General features: G+C 66.9%; 1 protein-coding gene across 11 annotated transcripts in view; it reads right to left on the bottom strand.

Moving 5' to 3' along the window:
• The window catches only part of Ank2 (Ankyrin 2), a 173,651-nt gene that overhangs the window by 104,947 nt on the left and 54,435 nt on the right, over nt 1-14,269 (bottom strand). Inside the window, exon 1 of one of the 11 annotated variants that reach the window (XR_005094932.1) lies at nt 3,702-3,793. The exons of the other annotated variants lie outside the window; for them this stretch is intronic. The gene's annotated coding sequence lies outside the window, so the exon portion shown is untranslated. Of the gene's footprint in view, nt 1-3,701; nt 3,794-14,269 lie in introns of those variants that run through there. 11 annotated transcript variants of the gene reach the window in all.

Raw genomic sequence — 14,269 nt, 5'->3', positions numbered from 1 at the left:
GGCTGGTCGGCGGGTGCCTGGGACATGGGACAGGGGACACCGGCTCACATCGGCAGGTCCGAGCCGACCTCGGTCGTCTGCTGGGCTGGTCGGCGGGTGCCTGGGACATGGGACAGGGGACACCGGCTCACATCGGCAGATCCGAGCCGACCTCGGTTCTCTGCTGAGCTGGTCGCCTCGGTCTTCTGCTGGGCTGGTCGGCGGACCGGTCGCTGTCGGCGCTGACCCGACCGCATGACCAGCCGCCCGGAGCTCCTCAGCCACAGCGGGCCGTGCCTCCCCCCCCCCCCCCCCCCCGTCACGTGACCCCAGATAGCCCGCGGGCAAACAGTCGGCGGGCGACGGCGGCGCCTAACAGCCGCCTAATGGCAGCGTCAACAGCGGCGGCGCCCGCCGGGGCCGAGGCGGCGGGCCGAGCGGCAGCCGCCCGGCGCTGTGCGCCAGGACCGGCGGCCGAGCAGACCGACGTCTGCCTCACGACTCCCGCATCACGACGCTGGATGCTCTCAAATGGACACACCGACGATCGTCTCAGCCGCAACATGTGTCTTGACTTGGCGTTATGTGTGCATGTACTGTACTGTCGTCAGCGTCTCGCCCGCGGATCCGGTCGCGGATCTGCCACGCATCTGCCACGGATCTGCCACGGATCAACCGCAGATCGACCGTGGATCTGCCACGGATCTGCCAAGGACCGACCACAGATAGGTCGCGGATCGGCCGTGGATCGGCCACGGATCGCCCGCGGATTGGCCGCGGGTCTGCCAAGGACCGACCACGGATTGGTCGCGGATCTGCCGCGGATCTGCCGCGGTTCAGTCAGCGTCGCCAGAGCAGCACACAGCGTGCGCGGCTACGGCGAACTGAAACCGGGCCGAGCAGCCAGCGGCGCGGACAGACGAGCCCGGACGCGGCACAATGGCCGTCCACAGAACGCGGCGATCAAGCGCTGAACAAAAGGCAACGCCGGGAGGAGCTCAATGGCTGCTCCCGCACACAAAAAGATGAAACAAGGCCACCGGAGACGCCTGGAGAGACACGGGTGCGCAGCCGGAGGAGAGGTACCGGAGAGCGAGACCTCCGACGGCGGGCAGGGCTGGGCCGGAGGTGCGCTCAGTTGGCTGGCAGGCGCGGCGCCAGACCAGCGCCCCGAGAATGGCCCGATCAGCCGCGCGCCGGGCCGCAACGTCGCCTCGTCGTGGAGACCACCCTCCCTCCCCTCCAGCCCCCTCCAGCGCTGCTCTCGGCGGACAGCGGCCTGCTTCTAGACTAGTTTCGGCCCCTTGCGCGGCTGGGAAGCTCTGCTGTGTTACCACGCATCACTGGTCGCCGCTCCACGTCCAGTTGGCAAGTGACCCCGAGTACGTCGCGGGGCAGCGGCGTCCGTCTGGACAGGGGCCCAGCTGGCGCGGCGGCGGCGGTGACGGTCAGCGCCCCGGGCCGGCGGCCAAGCCGTCTCCGAGGGCTCCGGCCGACGGCCGGGCCGGCCAAAGGCCAGGCGGTCACCGCCGGGACGCCGCCGGCCGATCGATGACGGCCCCGCCACCGCCGCCGCCGCCGCCGCCGCCGCGGACGCCGCCGGCCGGCGCCACACGCTCGGCCGCCGCCCAGGTCACAAACATGGCGTGTCTGCAGTTGGCGTGACCTTGGAACAACGGCACCGGCCAGGGCGGCCTCCGGTGCAGACCAGTCCCGGCACGGTCATGTAACTGCATCCCACCTTTGAATACACAATGCAGCGCAGGCATAATGCAATGCATGTTTTATTGCTCCATTCCAGGCGGCCTATCCCGCGGCCGCTACCGTGCGCGGTGACATTAGTGAGTGTAAATTATTCGCCTGAAGACGGCCCATCTTGCCAGCAGTGCTTCGCCCCTGAGGCCAATTAACCGGCCGGGCTGAGGCCACCCAGGCGCCGCAGCCGGCCCCTGTGTAATTGCCCGATCCCCGGCACGAAGCTGGGCAGCAGCGCTTGGGTGCACTGGCGGGCCGCGGCCGGACGTCATCAGCGCGGCACAACGCTGGCCCCAGCAGCGCTTATCACCAGCCGGCTGCCCGCGCCGGGGATGACATCGGTGGCAAAAGTAAACAAATCAGGACCATGAGCAGACTGGCTGCGTGTGTGTGTCATAAGAGCTTTACGACGCACTCAGCTGCTTAGGCTATATGGCGTCGCCTGCCTCTCACCCTGGCAGGAACGGCGGGCACCGCGGGGAAACGAGCCCCGTACCTCTTGCCAGACGCGCAGTGGTTAGAGCAGACGCGTTAATCATTACGCTATCGGCATGCAGGGCGGCGGCTGGGCCCGGCCGTCGAGGGGGGGGGGGGGGGGGCAGCGGCGACGGCCCGAGTCAGCTGGCTGCCAACGGCTGATGCCAGCCTTCCACCAGCGGCAGCGATGGCGCAGGATCTGGCACGGGGCCGGCAACTGCACAGGATCGGACGCGGCCGGAGGTAATGGCGCAGGACCTGACGCCAGCGGCGGTAGTGGCGCAGGATCGGACGCCAGCGGCGGTCACGGCGCGCCACCACAGACAGGCCACGCCCGCACAGCACGACTGGCGCACCTCATCGGCACCTAATTACAGTTCCGTCACAGCCCTGAGAGCTTCCAATCGTGTTTCAAACGGCGCCAAAGGCGAGAGTCCAAATGGCGCATTGCCATGCCAGTTGTCACACAAATCCCCTCCGCTGTCCTCATGAATCACAAACAGTCCGACCTGGGAGAGCAGCGTTGGACGCGACGGAGGGCAGAACATTACACGGTGCTGCCTGATGAGCCGTTACGGCCGTCCGTGTCGCTTATGTTAACACCACTCGTGGCGTGCGGGTGTCAGCTGCGAGCGCTACGCGCTCCGCCATGACACCGCCGCACACCTCATCAGCCGGTACGGTAAATCGGTTGGACCGAAGCCCTGAGGCCCTGACACAGCAGGTCAGGTCAGGTCAGGTCAGGTCAGGTCAGGTCAGTCGGCCCAGCCACCCTGGACCGCCGGCCGACAGCGTGCCGAGGGCCTGCCCGACGCTGGCGGCTCTGCGGTGCGGCGGCGGGGCGCGCGCGCTGCTGTCGACCGGCCACAGCGCGACCCGACCTCCAACAACGGCACCGCAGCGCCCGGCGGGGGATTATGGAGGGAACTGGAAGCCTGCTCTGGAGGCTGAGGTGGCACCCACACAGGCTCAGCACCACAGGTCGGGACCAGCTGCACATAATTATGCGGAGCAATGAGGGGGAGAGAGCAGGATGATATTTGAGGACCACTAACGACGCGCCAATTCCTACTTCCAGCCGGAACTGGCCTGCTTGACTCAATGGTAGCTCTCACTATTCTCACATTGATTGCGCTGGAAAGGTGACTGGCGTTCTCGGGGCCCGGAAATGTGCACTGCGCAGGCGCCCTGGAGTGACCCCGCCCCGGCCGCACCAACAGCCCTGACCTTGCCCGGGCAGGCAGAGGACAAGGCCTCAGCGGCGGCGGGACAGACGGCTGCGGCTTGGTCGTGCTCCGTACAGGCGGCACAGGTGGCCGCGCCAGCCGGAGACGGCGGGGGCGGCGCCTCCGGACCGAGCCAGACCGGACCGGCCGCCCCGCCCCGCCGGTGACTAACAGCCAGGCCCCGTGTTTGTTTACGGGGCGCGGCTGGCGCGGCCGGCGCTGCCGCCCCCGGAGCGGCAGCGCCGGCTCCGGCGTCGCACTCACCAGGCTCTTGTGCTCGGTGACCATGGCGGCGACGGCGGCGGCGGCGGCGGCGGCTGCGCTGACGGCCGTCAGCCCGCCTCACGGCCTCCACGCCTCACCCTGCCGCACGTCGGCCGCGACTGAGCGCCCGCCCGCCGCCGCCGGCCGGCCTCGAAGTGAGAAGCGGCGGCCGGGGCGCGGCCGTGCGCGCGACGCCGGCCGCCGGCCGATCCATAGCCGGGTCAGCCGGCCGGCGGCCCCGACACCAGTCGGGCTCGCCGCGGCCCTCCGGCCCTCCGGCGCCAGTCCCAGTCAGCTCCGGTGCGGCATGTGCTCAGCGGCACAGGGTAGCATAGGCCGCCCCGTGAGGAGAAGGGGCCGTGACAGATCACGGGGCCGCCGGCAGGGTAGGCGACCCAGTGACCCCGCGGCGGGCCCGGGTGGGGGCGCAGCATGACCCCGGGGCGCCGCAGGGACGCGCCTCGCGGCACACCCGCCGCCGGACGGCACGGCTTCGGGCCCGGGCGTGTCAGTGGCCCGTGCCGCCCGTTAGTCGCGCGTCTAGCCCACGGTGTCGTTTTCCGCCCTGGCCGCCGGTGGGTCCGCCGAGCCGGGCCCATTCAAAGCTTGCATGCTGGCCGCTGGGACGAGCGGCACCTCCGCCGGGTCAAACCGCTGGAGCAGTGTCCGCGGGCGCAGCCGGCCTCATCTCAGATCCCTGCCATAGGCCGCGGCACTCTCCGATTAGGTGTCCCTGCCGGCTGGGTCCGCCGCCGCCTGCGGTCCTCGCCGGCCGTTCCGACCGGACGGAGCGCGCCGCGGCTCTCTTCGGGACATGCACGGCCGCGCGTCATCACCACCAGCATCCGAGCGGCATCGCGTCAGCTGCCGGCCTCCCCGAGCCCAGGGCGGCGTGGCCACACGGCTGCGGCTGGGCGGCGGCGGGGGCTCTGCCCGGCGGCCAGGTCAGGCCAGGCCAGGCCTCGTGCGCCGGGCGCCGCCCCTGGCTATTGATTCGCATGGCATGCGACCGGACGCCGGTGCCGCCCCGGGCCGCCCGCCGCACGCCAGTCCCCCTGCCGCCCACGGAAACTCGGCTCCGGGGATCGATAAAAAGGCCCTGGCGACGCCGCCGGTGCGCAGCCCCCAGCAGGACCGGCACCGGCCCTATCATCGCTCCGCATCGACGGAACATGACTCACGCGCGTGCGGTGACTGGATACCGGCCTCAGCCCGGTCTCCGGTGCAGGCCCCCCGGACAGAAATCTGGTGTGAGCCGCCCCTGCCGTTGTTTACTACACCGTTCATAACATATATTTAATCCAGCCCCTCGCCGTAGACGAGGGAAGCACACCGAGTCTGCGGGTCCAACGTCAGAGGACATGACACAGTCTGTGCGGCAAATACAATGTCGCATCGGATTCCGATTGCCTTGTCTTGAGGTCTTGCTGAGTTGGTCAATCGCTCTCACACGTCTTGGCTTACATATTTTCCTCACACTCCACAGGCAAGCCGTCGGGGTATCCAATGCATTTCGAGTTTCCTCACCCGAAGGAAGACCCGACCGCCGGGCCCCCGCACCACTGCTACACACGCGGCCCTCCTAATCTAGTCTGCACGAACTCCACGGATCAGAGCGAGGTGAGCAACCAGTCACGCAGGAACAAAGCCCGGTACATGGGAGACCAGATAGCGAGGCCCGGTACGACGCGCGCACGCCGCAGAAACAACGTCCGGTACATGGGAGACCGGAAAACGAGGCGCGGTACAGCGCGCGCTCGCGGCATTCCTCATGTCTGCGGCGGAAGCACGCAAGGCGGTCAGTCGCGCCCGACAAGCGGCTGTCATCGCGCGCGTGCGGGCTGACGGCGGCCACAAATCAGCGCCGTCTTGCCGTCGCGGTCGGCATCGCTCTGTAATCGGCGCCCATACATCCTCATCAGGCACCCGCCCACGCCGTGCGCAGCTCCAGGGCGCTCGCCATTTCGAGGTCCCGGCCGGCGCCGATCAATACAGCCGTCGCCGCCGCCGCCGGTCTGGGAGCGACTCGCAATCGATGGCCGGCCGGCGCGCGACACCCCTCCCCGGGCGGCCGTGCCCTGGCTGGCGACACTTCAGCGACGCAGACGGGGCGCGTCCAGCGTCTGGCCGCCGAGGTCAGCCGCGCGCCGCCGCCGCCGCCGCTGCCGGCGCCTCTCCGGCGCGGAGGAGCCCGGCCGCGTCGCACGGCCGCGCCGCACGGCCGCACTGCAGCCGGCCGTCCAGCGGCTCCTCGCCCCGCGGAGCCGCTCCGTTCCGTCGACAAATTAACGGAGCCGGGCGCGTGCCGCGGCCGGTTATCGCCGCCGACGCCACTCGCCGCCTCCGTTTACACATGCAAACATCCACCAGACCGGGCAGCCGCGAGCGGGGATGATTGCAGCTATGCCTGCCGGGTTGCGCAAGTGTCGCAGACAAACACTGCACTGAAGTATCGCAAAGCAAGACTGCAATGGGCTGAAGGGACCACAACATTATTTTCTGTTTACATAGATGCAAATGGAGGATACGTGTCGATATAAATGTAGACAGCCCTGGTGTCTCCTCATCATCAACATGGTCTTTCTTTTTCCAGCCATCCACCCATTGCATTCCAATATGTCTGCACAGTTGTGGCTGTAAGACTGTGAAGGTCAGAACGACATAGCTGAACGAATATTACGATAGAACTTCAAGTCATAACGTTACGGTGCTTCAGGTGAAACCAAAAGCTGCGAAAGTGACAGTATTTACGTTAGTGTGCCTTCGTAAGAGTTCAACCGCTGCTTGAGACTATCACGGCTTTTTCTATGATGACATACAACGCTGGAAAAATATACTGCAGGTCCGTTCCCTCAGACTACGCCGATCACTTCAAAAGCCGACGCACCGCCTACACTGGTATGGTGTGCCGCAAACTACAGGTGTCTTGCGGCACAGTTTTCTTTGTTTCCTCAGGCTGAAGCCGGCCGCTGCTAAGCTGGCCAAGATTTCGGCGAGGCGGCGGACGGCGGATGGGCGCGATTGCCCACGCCGCCATCACTAGCAGATCATCGGCGCACAGTGGACGGCAATGCCCAGCCCAACCTCCGCCGCGCTGCCTTCATATGCCACTTGTTACAGCCCATAGATTTAAACGCATATCTACTATGCGCCAGCTTTTGCTGAGGGTTGGTGATTTTGTTTAAAGCGGTCGCTTCCCGTCAGGTCGCGACATTTCAGCCAGTTTTGGCCGACCATCGGGCGGTCGAGATCCACTGTGCGCCAGATGGGTCGGCGACAGCAGCGGCAATCGGCACAATGCGGGGCAGCGGGAGCCGCTGGCCCACTGTGCGTCAGACAGGCCGCCGTCGGCGGCGATAATGAACCCAATGGGCCGGCTGCCGGCGGCCTGATGATCACGTAACGCCCGGTCCCTCCGGCCCTCCCCGCCCCCCTCCCATCGCTCCTGAGAGTCACACGGAAAGGAATGCTGGAGGCTGCGGGTGGGCACGATGGCCGCTATTCAGAGAAGTTGATCTGGGTTCAACCTGACGACGACGAAAAAGTTAGGACGTCTACACGGGGTCCTGCGATCACATTAAACAAGGCGTAGAAAATTACTCGCCGCAAAAGGGAGCGATGTTTGTTAAGAGCACAAGTGTGTGTCTGCACTCGCTTAGCAGGTTACAGCCTCATTCAGGTTTTAGCCTTCTCCCATTCCAGCCTCCAACCCGTCTCCTACCCTCAAAGACGCTTGCTGAAAGCAGCGATCCCGACCATGCCCAACTCTAGAAACTCCAGACGTTGCGGCTGAGGAGGCCAGCCCTGTATGAGCTGTGTTTACGGCCTGGACGCCGCCGCGGCGCGCACACAGCACGAGCCGTGTTTAGCGCCAGACGCCGCACACCTGGCTGGGCTAGGCAGCCGCTCATCCCGGTTACAGCAGCTCTCAGCTCAGGTCTCAGCCGCTCATCCCGGTCACTCCAGCTCTGGGCCATCAGCAGGCCAGAACTCTAGTCGCCAAATGCTGCCTAACAATTCGCCAGGAACGCATTTCTCCCGACAATGGGGCGCACATATCTCGACAAGCCGAGAGGCTGCCACGTGTCTGAAATTCCCCATCGCTGGAATGCCCGGAATACTCCAGTTCCCGAGCAGTAACGATTCGCACCAGGCCGCCCGGAAACGAGCCAATGACGCACGGGGGTCTGAAAATAGGCAGCGGGCGGCCAGGCGAGCCTACGGCTGATTTGACAGGTGTTGGCCCAGCCTATCTAATCACACCCCACCGATCCCACCTGAGGAGATTCAACCCCCAGTGTCTAACCCACCGAACGAGCCCAGGCTTTCCCAAGATAACACACCCCACCGATCCCACCTGAGGAGATTCAACTCCCAGTGTCTAACCCACCAAACGAGCCCGGGCTTTCCCAACATAACACACCCCATGAGACCAGACAGGTGACCTCTGTCTAACCCCCACTCTCCGCAGTCTCTCACACAGTCTCTCTTTCTCTCTCGTTTGTGAGGCTGAAGCGAAGGTTCAGTCTGTTCGCTGGCTGCACGGTTCCAAATGCCAGTGTCGGGGCGGGAGACCCTCCGGCCTGAACTGCGCCGGATGCCCGGCCGCCGCGGCCGCCTTCATCAGTCACCGTGATTGACGACCGTGCCCTAAAACTCCCGAGGATAATGGAATCGTTTTGAGTATGCGGCTTCTGGCCATCGCCCCGTCCATGACCGGGCGGTGCCTGCAGCGGCGGGGGCGGGATGGCACGCTACCGCATGCAAAGTGTCAGCCGTTCATCGACCCGGAGGCCACTCTCCAAAGCTGTCCATAGCTTGACAAGACGCAGTAAGGATCTGGGGAATAGCGCTGCAACTTTCCGCCGTGGCATGTTATGAGGTGCATGCCAGACAATGACTGGAACACACGACAAGCTGGATCAACCCACGGCAGTTGACTACCGCCAGCACACGTTCTTAATGGCTGTCATGTTAGTGCACTGCCTTGGCGCCGGGGCTTTACATCCCAACTGGCATTAATCCCCGATGATTCGTTGATTCGCGCAACAGCGTTCGGACATCAGACACGTCAGACCGCCCCACACGTGTTCAGCTCCATGTCTGAAGCCGCAGCTCCATGTCGCCAGCGCTCGCGGCGTCGGTGGGTTTGTTACCCGCGGCGGCATGACGTCAGACGCCGGTGGCCCGCTGTCCCGCCCGGCCCCGTTCAGACTCCGGCCGTGCGTGCGACACTGGCGCCGCCTGTCGCCGGCCGGCTGAGACGCCGTCCCCTCTGCGTGCCGCTGCCTGCTCCTCCCCGCCGGAGCAAGCGATGTTGCCGCCGCTGTGCCAGCGGCGGCCGACACATAGCTCCGCAGCCGCCGTACCAGCGGCCGACACATAGCTCCGCAGCCGCCGTGCCAGCGGCCGACGCACAGCGGAGGTGGTCCACGCGCCCGCAGGGCTGCGAGCGAGCCGCGCGCGCGCGATCACACCCAGAGCTTGAGCTCTGTGCACCGTGCAGCTGTCTGTGAAGCCGTCTGTGAAGCCGTCTGTTCGCCGGCCGATTCCCGCCGGCAGGGCACCGCTGGCTTGGCGCAGATCCAGCACGGTATGTATGGGACCGCGCTGCACAGAGAAAACGGACTGAAGGTCCGGGCCCCACTTCAAGGTCGGCCGGATCTCGGTTTGGACGAGCCGACAGGTGCGCCAGCTGACGCGCAAGCTCGCGCGAGGCTTTCAAACTACGAGGGACGCGCGTGTGCGCGGCAAGGGAGCGCACGCACTATCCTCCGCCATTTGGCAGCCCCACAAGGCTGGAGCGAATCTCTGCATGGCATGATGCACGCGCGCCCCTGAGTCCCCGAGTCCCTCCCACCCATTTAGATAAGCACTCACATGACGTCCCTCATGAACGCCAATGCGGCCCCAAATGATCCCGGCCTCACTAAGGATCCCCGCGCACGCATCCTAACCGGACATCGCGAACGTGAAGACCGAACACGGAGGCACTTATCGGAACACCGGAGCACTTATCGGCTGAGTCGGGTTCGGCGGTCGCCAACAACGCTGTCGCCGGACCACGCGCCGTCACAGCACTCACCTGCAAACAAGGCACAAGGTCGTTAGAGGCCAGCCAGCGCAGCACGTGCGCTGCACACTGCCACCCCAGGCCGGCGGTGCATGATTTGCACGGCGCCGTTAGACGCCATACACATCGCCGCCTGACTCAGCCAGCCAGCACTGAGTGCGCCCGTCCCCCGAGAAGCAGGTGCAGCTAACCTGGACACCGGCCCGACAGCGTGATCAACGGGCTCCGTCGCCTACGCCGACAGACAGACAACAGGCCGACAGACAGGGAGAGAGTGGCAGAGAGATGGAGAGAGCGGCGGCGGCGGCGGTACGGCACGTCGAGCTCGGTAAGCGCTTTTCGCAGTCAATGACGGGCTCTACACACACCGCCCGCAGAGCCGAACACCGTCGCCCGCGGCCCGGCCTGTTCGGAGGACCAGCCCCACTCTGCATGCTGCATGACACGTGAGCAGCGATCGCGCGCCGGTGCTGGGCGCCCATCGACTCAGACACGGCGTTCGACGCCACGTCCTTCTGACACAGCCTTCGGGTTACCGAGTCAGGCAGACAGACGGACAGACAGACAGACAGACAGACAGACAGACAGACAGACAGACAGACAGACAGACAGACAGACAGACAGACAGACAGACAGACAGACAGACAGACAGACAGACAGACAGGCAGAGTCAGAGTCAGGCAGGCAGATTACGGCTGAAAGGCTTCCCTCCGGTCGCTCAGGGCATCGATTACGGACGGCGGCCCAATGCCAGGCCGAGCGTTTTTTGTCCCGCATCAGCCGTCGTCGACCACACAGCACTGTGCCCTGGTGAATTGGACCCGTCCCACACATAATGGCAGCGCTTGATTAGCAGGATGTCGGGCTCAGCACGGGCCAGATCGGTAACGATCGCGGCGATCGGTCGGAGCTGCCGCTGCGCTGTTCCGATATCCGCCATCAGACGCAATCAATGCTCGCCAGACGGACACCACAGCCCGCGTCTGAGGCGCCACGCGAACCCGCCGCCACACGGACCCGCCGCCGCACGGACCCGCCGCCACACCGCCGCCACACGGACCCGCCGCCACACGGACACGCCGCCGCACGGACCCGCCGCCACACCGCCGCCACACGGACCCGCCGCCACACGGACACGCCGCCACACGGACACGCCGCCACACGGACCCGCCGCCACACGGACCCGCCGCCGCACGGACCCGCCGCCACACGGACCCGCCGCCACACGGACCCGCCGCCACACGGACCCGCCGCCGCACGGACCCGCCCCCACACGGACCCGCCGCCACACGGACCCGCTCCCACACGGACCCGCCCCCACACGGACCCGCCGACACACGGACCCGCCGCCGCACGGACCCGCTCCCACACGGAACCGCCGCCACACGGACCCGCCGCCGCACGGACACGCCCCCACACGGACACGCCGCCACACGGATCCGCCGCCGCACGGACCCGCCGCCACACGGACCCGCCGCCGCACGGACCCACCGCCGCACGGACCCGCAACCATACAGACCCGCCGCCGCACGGACCCGTCGTCGCACGGACCCGCAACAATACAGACCCGCCGCCGCACGGACCCGTCGTCGCACGGACCCGCCACAGCGACAGGGCAATCCAACTTGTCTGTGGGGGAACGAGACGCATGCGGCGCAAACCATCTTACGGAGAGAGAGAGAGCGCGACTATCCCGGTCATACAAGCCATCAGTAGTTGTGGCGCAACCAGGAGTTGAACCCGAGCTTCCAAGCGGGAGCCGACAGCGTTAACGATCGCCACCAGATGCCGAGAGGTCGGCTGCGCCGAGAGCAGGGGTCCGGGGAGCGTTACCGGTGCCGTGTCCGGGGTGCGCGCCGCCCGCCGCCGCCGGGGACTGCGTGTCACGTCCTGCCGCCAGAAGCGCTGCCGGCGCCGGTCCGGCGCGTCTGCCGGCTGCCGCTGCTCGGGCCCGGCCCAGCAGCAGAGCCGGCGCAGGTCCCACATCGGGCCGCAGCCGCCGCCGGCACGCACAGTCGACAGACTGACCCCAGCCGCCGCCGCCGCCCGGTAACGCTACCCCCGGCCAGCCGCCGGCTCCGGTGACGGCGGGACGTGACCGCCAAGGAGTGCGTCGCCGGACGTGTGACGTCACCGACCCCGGGCGGTGACAGGTCACCACGCGGCGCCGGTCGGTCGCCCTGCGCCGGGGAGCGGGGACGGCGGGCTGACGGCAGGAGGGGACCGGGAGCGGCCGCCGGACGGGCGGCGGCAGAGCGGCAGACCGCCGGCAGCGGCACGTGACCAGCCAGTCTGGAGTTCTGACCGACTGACTGACGGTAAACAACGGCATGACGGCAGGGTCGCCGGCCTTCGCCCGTCCATCGCCTCTCCTACCTGGCTCGGCCAGTCGCGACCACATGAGGACTGACTCGCTCCACCGCTGCCCTGGGAGCGGACAGCCGGCAGCCGAGCGGACCGCCCACAGACCGCCTCCCTCTCCCGGACACCGGGACTGTTCCCAGACCCCGGCCGCACCTCACACCGGAGCAGGCCGCGTACACAGCCCCACCTCCCGCCTGAAGACCACCGCTCGGGGCCGACACCGCAGTTGAGTCGGCCCCGACAGCCAGCCGGCACCCACTGAGTCGGCTAGCCAGCCGGCACCCACTGAGTCGGTTCGCCAGCCGGCACCCATTGAGTCGGCCCCGACAGCCAGCCGGCACCCACTGAGAAGGTCCCGACAGCCAGCCGGCACCCACTGAGTCGGCCCCAACAGCCAGCCGGCACCGCACGTCACGGCGCCGGTTGCCTCGATGTCGAGATGGCGTGGCGCGGCGGCTGGTAGGCAATCTACCTCCGGACATCCACCTCTGGACATCTACCTCCGGACATCAACTTCTAGACATCTACCTCGGACGTCTACCTGCGGACATCCGCTTCCGAACATTTACCTCCAGACATCTACCTCCCGAGATATGCCTCCAGACTAGCTGAATACCGACCTTCAAATGGTAGCCGCACCGCGTCATTTCGGTCAATTGCCAGCGCAGCAGGGCGCAATAGGTGGCTTTGAACGGGCTGCTAGCGAACTACAGCGCGCGAAACCGGCAGCGTGCTGCCGTGGCGCGTGCTGTTGACGCCACCAAGCGTAATGACAGCAAGCTGCTGCACGCCACGTGCAGCTGCAAAACAGGCCGGCAGTGGTAATGAGAAAACAAAAACCGCACGACGGCCGACACAATAACATGATGAAAAGGAAATGGAAGGAGCACTCTCGCTACACGCCCATACGCCCAGCCAAGCACAGCTCCCAGTGGTTCGTCGGAGGAGTGGCCGAGCCGGCCATAGGAGGGATGACGGGCCGACTGTCGCCGGAGGAGCGGCCGAGCCGGCCATAGGAGGGATGACGGGCCGACTGTCGCTGGAGGAGCGGCCGAGCCGGCCATAGGAGGGATGACGGGCCGACTGTCGCCGGAGGAGAGGCCGAGCCGGCCATAGGAGGGATGACGGGCCGACCGTCGCCGGAGGAGCGGCCGAGCCGGCCATGGGAGGGATGACGGGCCGACTGTCGGAGAAGGAGTGGCCGAGCCGGCCATAGGAGGGATGACGGGCCGACTGTCGCTGGAGGAGCGGCCGAGCCGGCCATAGGAGGGATGACGGGCCGGCTGTCGGAGAAGGAGTGGCCGAGCCGGCCATAGGAGGGATGACGGGCCGACTGTCGCTGGAGGAGCGGCCGAGCCGGCCATAGGAGGGATGACGGGCCGACTGTCGGAGGAGGAGCGGCCGAGCCGGCCATAGGAGGGATGACGGGCCGACTGTCGGAGGAGTGGCCGAGCCGGCCATAGGAGGGATGACGGGTCGACTGTCGCTGGAGGAGCGGCCAAGCCGGCCATAGGAGGGATGACGGGCCGACTGTCGGAGGAGGAGCGGCCGAGCCGGCCATAGGAGGGATGACGGGCCGACTGTCGGAGGAGTGGCCGAGCCGGCCATAGGAGGGATGACGGGCCGACTGTCGCCGGGCCGCAGCTATTTGCGGCCGGCCGGTCGGCCGGGGGCGCCGACGGAAGGTCACCGGCGCGGCGGCTGAGTCGCCCCCCTCTCTCCCCTCTCTTCTTCCTCTCTCGCCGTCCGTCTGCCGCTGTCTGGTGACGGTCATCCCCATCGCTCAGCCAGGGTACGCCCAGCGGTGAGAAACCCACGCACCAGCCGTCTGCTGCCACACCGGGGACTGCTCACCACCGCGAGCGGACAGAGCAGTTGAGGGTGGGAGGTGGGAGGGGGGACCACAGGATCACAGCGCGCCAGCACAGCGTGCGTTCCCCAGGCCGGCGGCGGCCGCTCCACGTGCCTGTCTGCCCCGACATCGCGCCAGTTGACCCGGCCTGGGCTGGCCGACCGCGCCGTCACACCGCTGGCGGCGGCAGCGGTCTCGGAGCAGGCCAGATCACCACCTCACCATCAGCTGTGCGGTCAGCGGGTGCTAACAGGCCCAGTCTTGCCATCTGCTTCCAGC

Source organism: Pollicipes pollicipes, unplaced genomic scaffold (genome assembly GCF_011947565.3).
Source record: "Pollicipes pollicipes isolate AB1234 unplaced genomic scaffold, Ppol_2.1 Scaffold_6052;HRSCAF=7182_pilon_pilon_pilon, whole genome shotgun sequence".
Lineage (NCBI taxonomy): Eukaryota > Metazoa > Arthropoda > Thecostraca > Pollicipedomorpha > Pollicipedidae > Pollicipes > Pollicipes pollicipes.
Note: the sequence above shows the minus strand (reverse complement) of the source record. Positions and strands in the feature narration are given on the sequence as shown.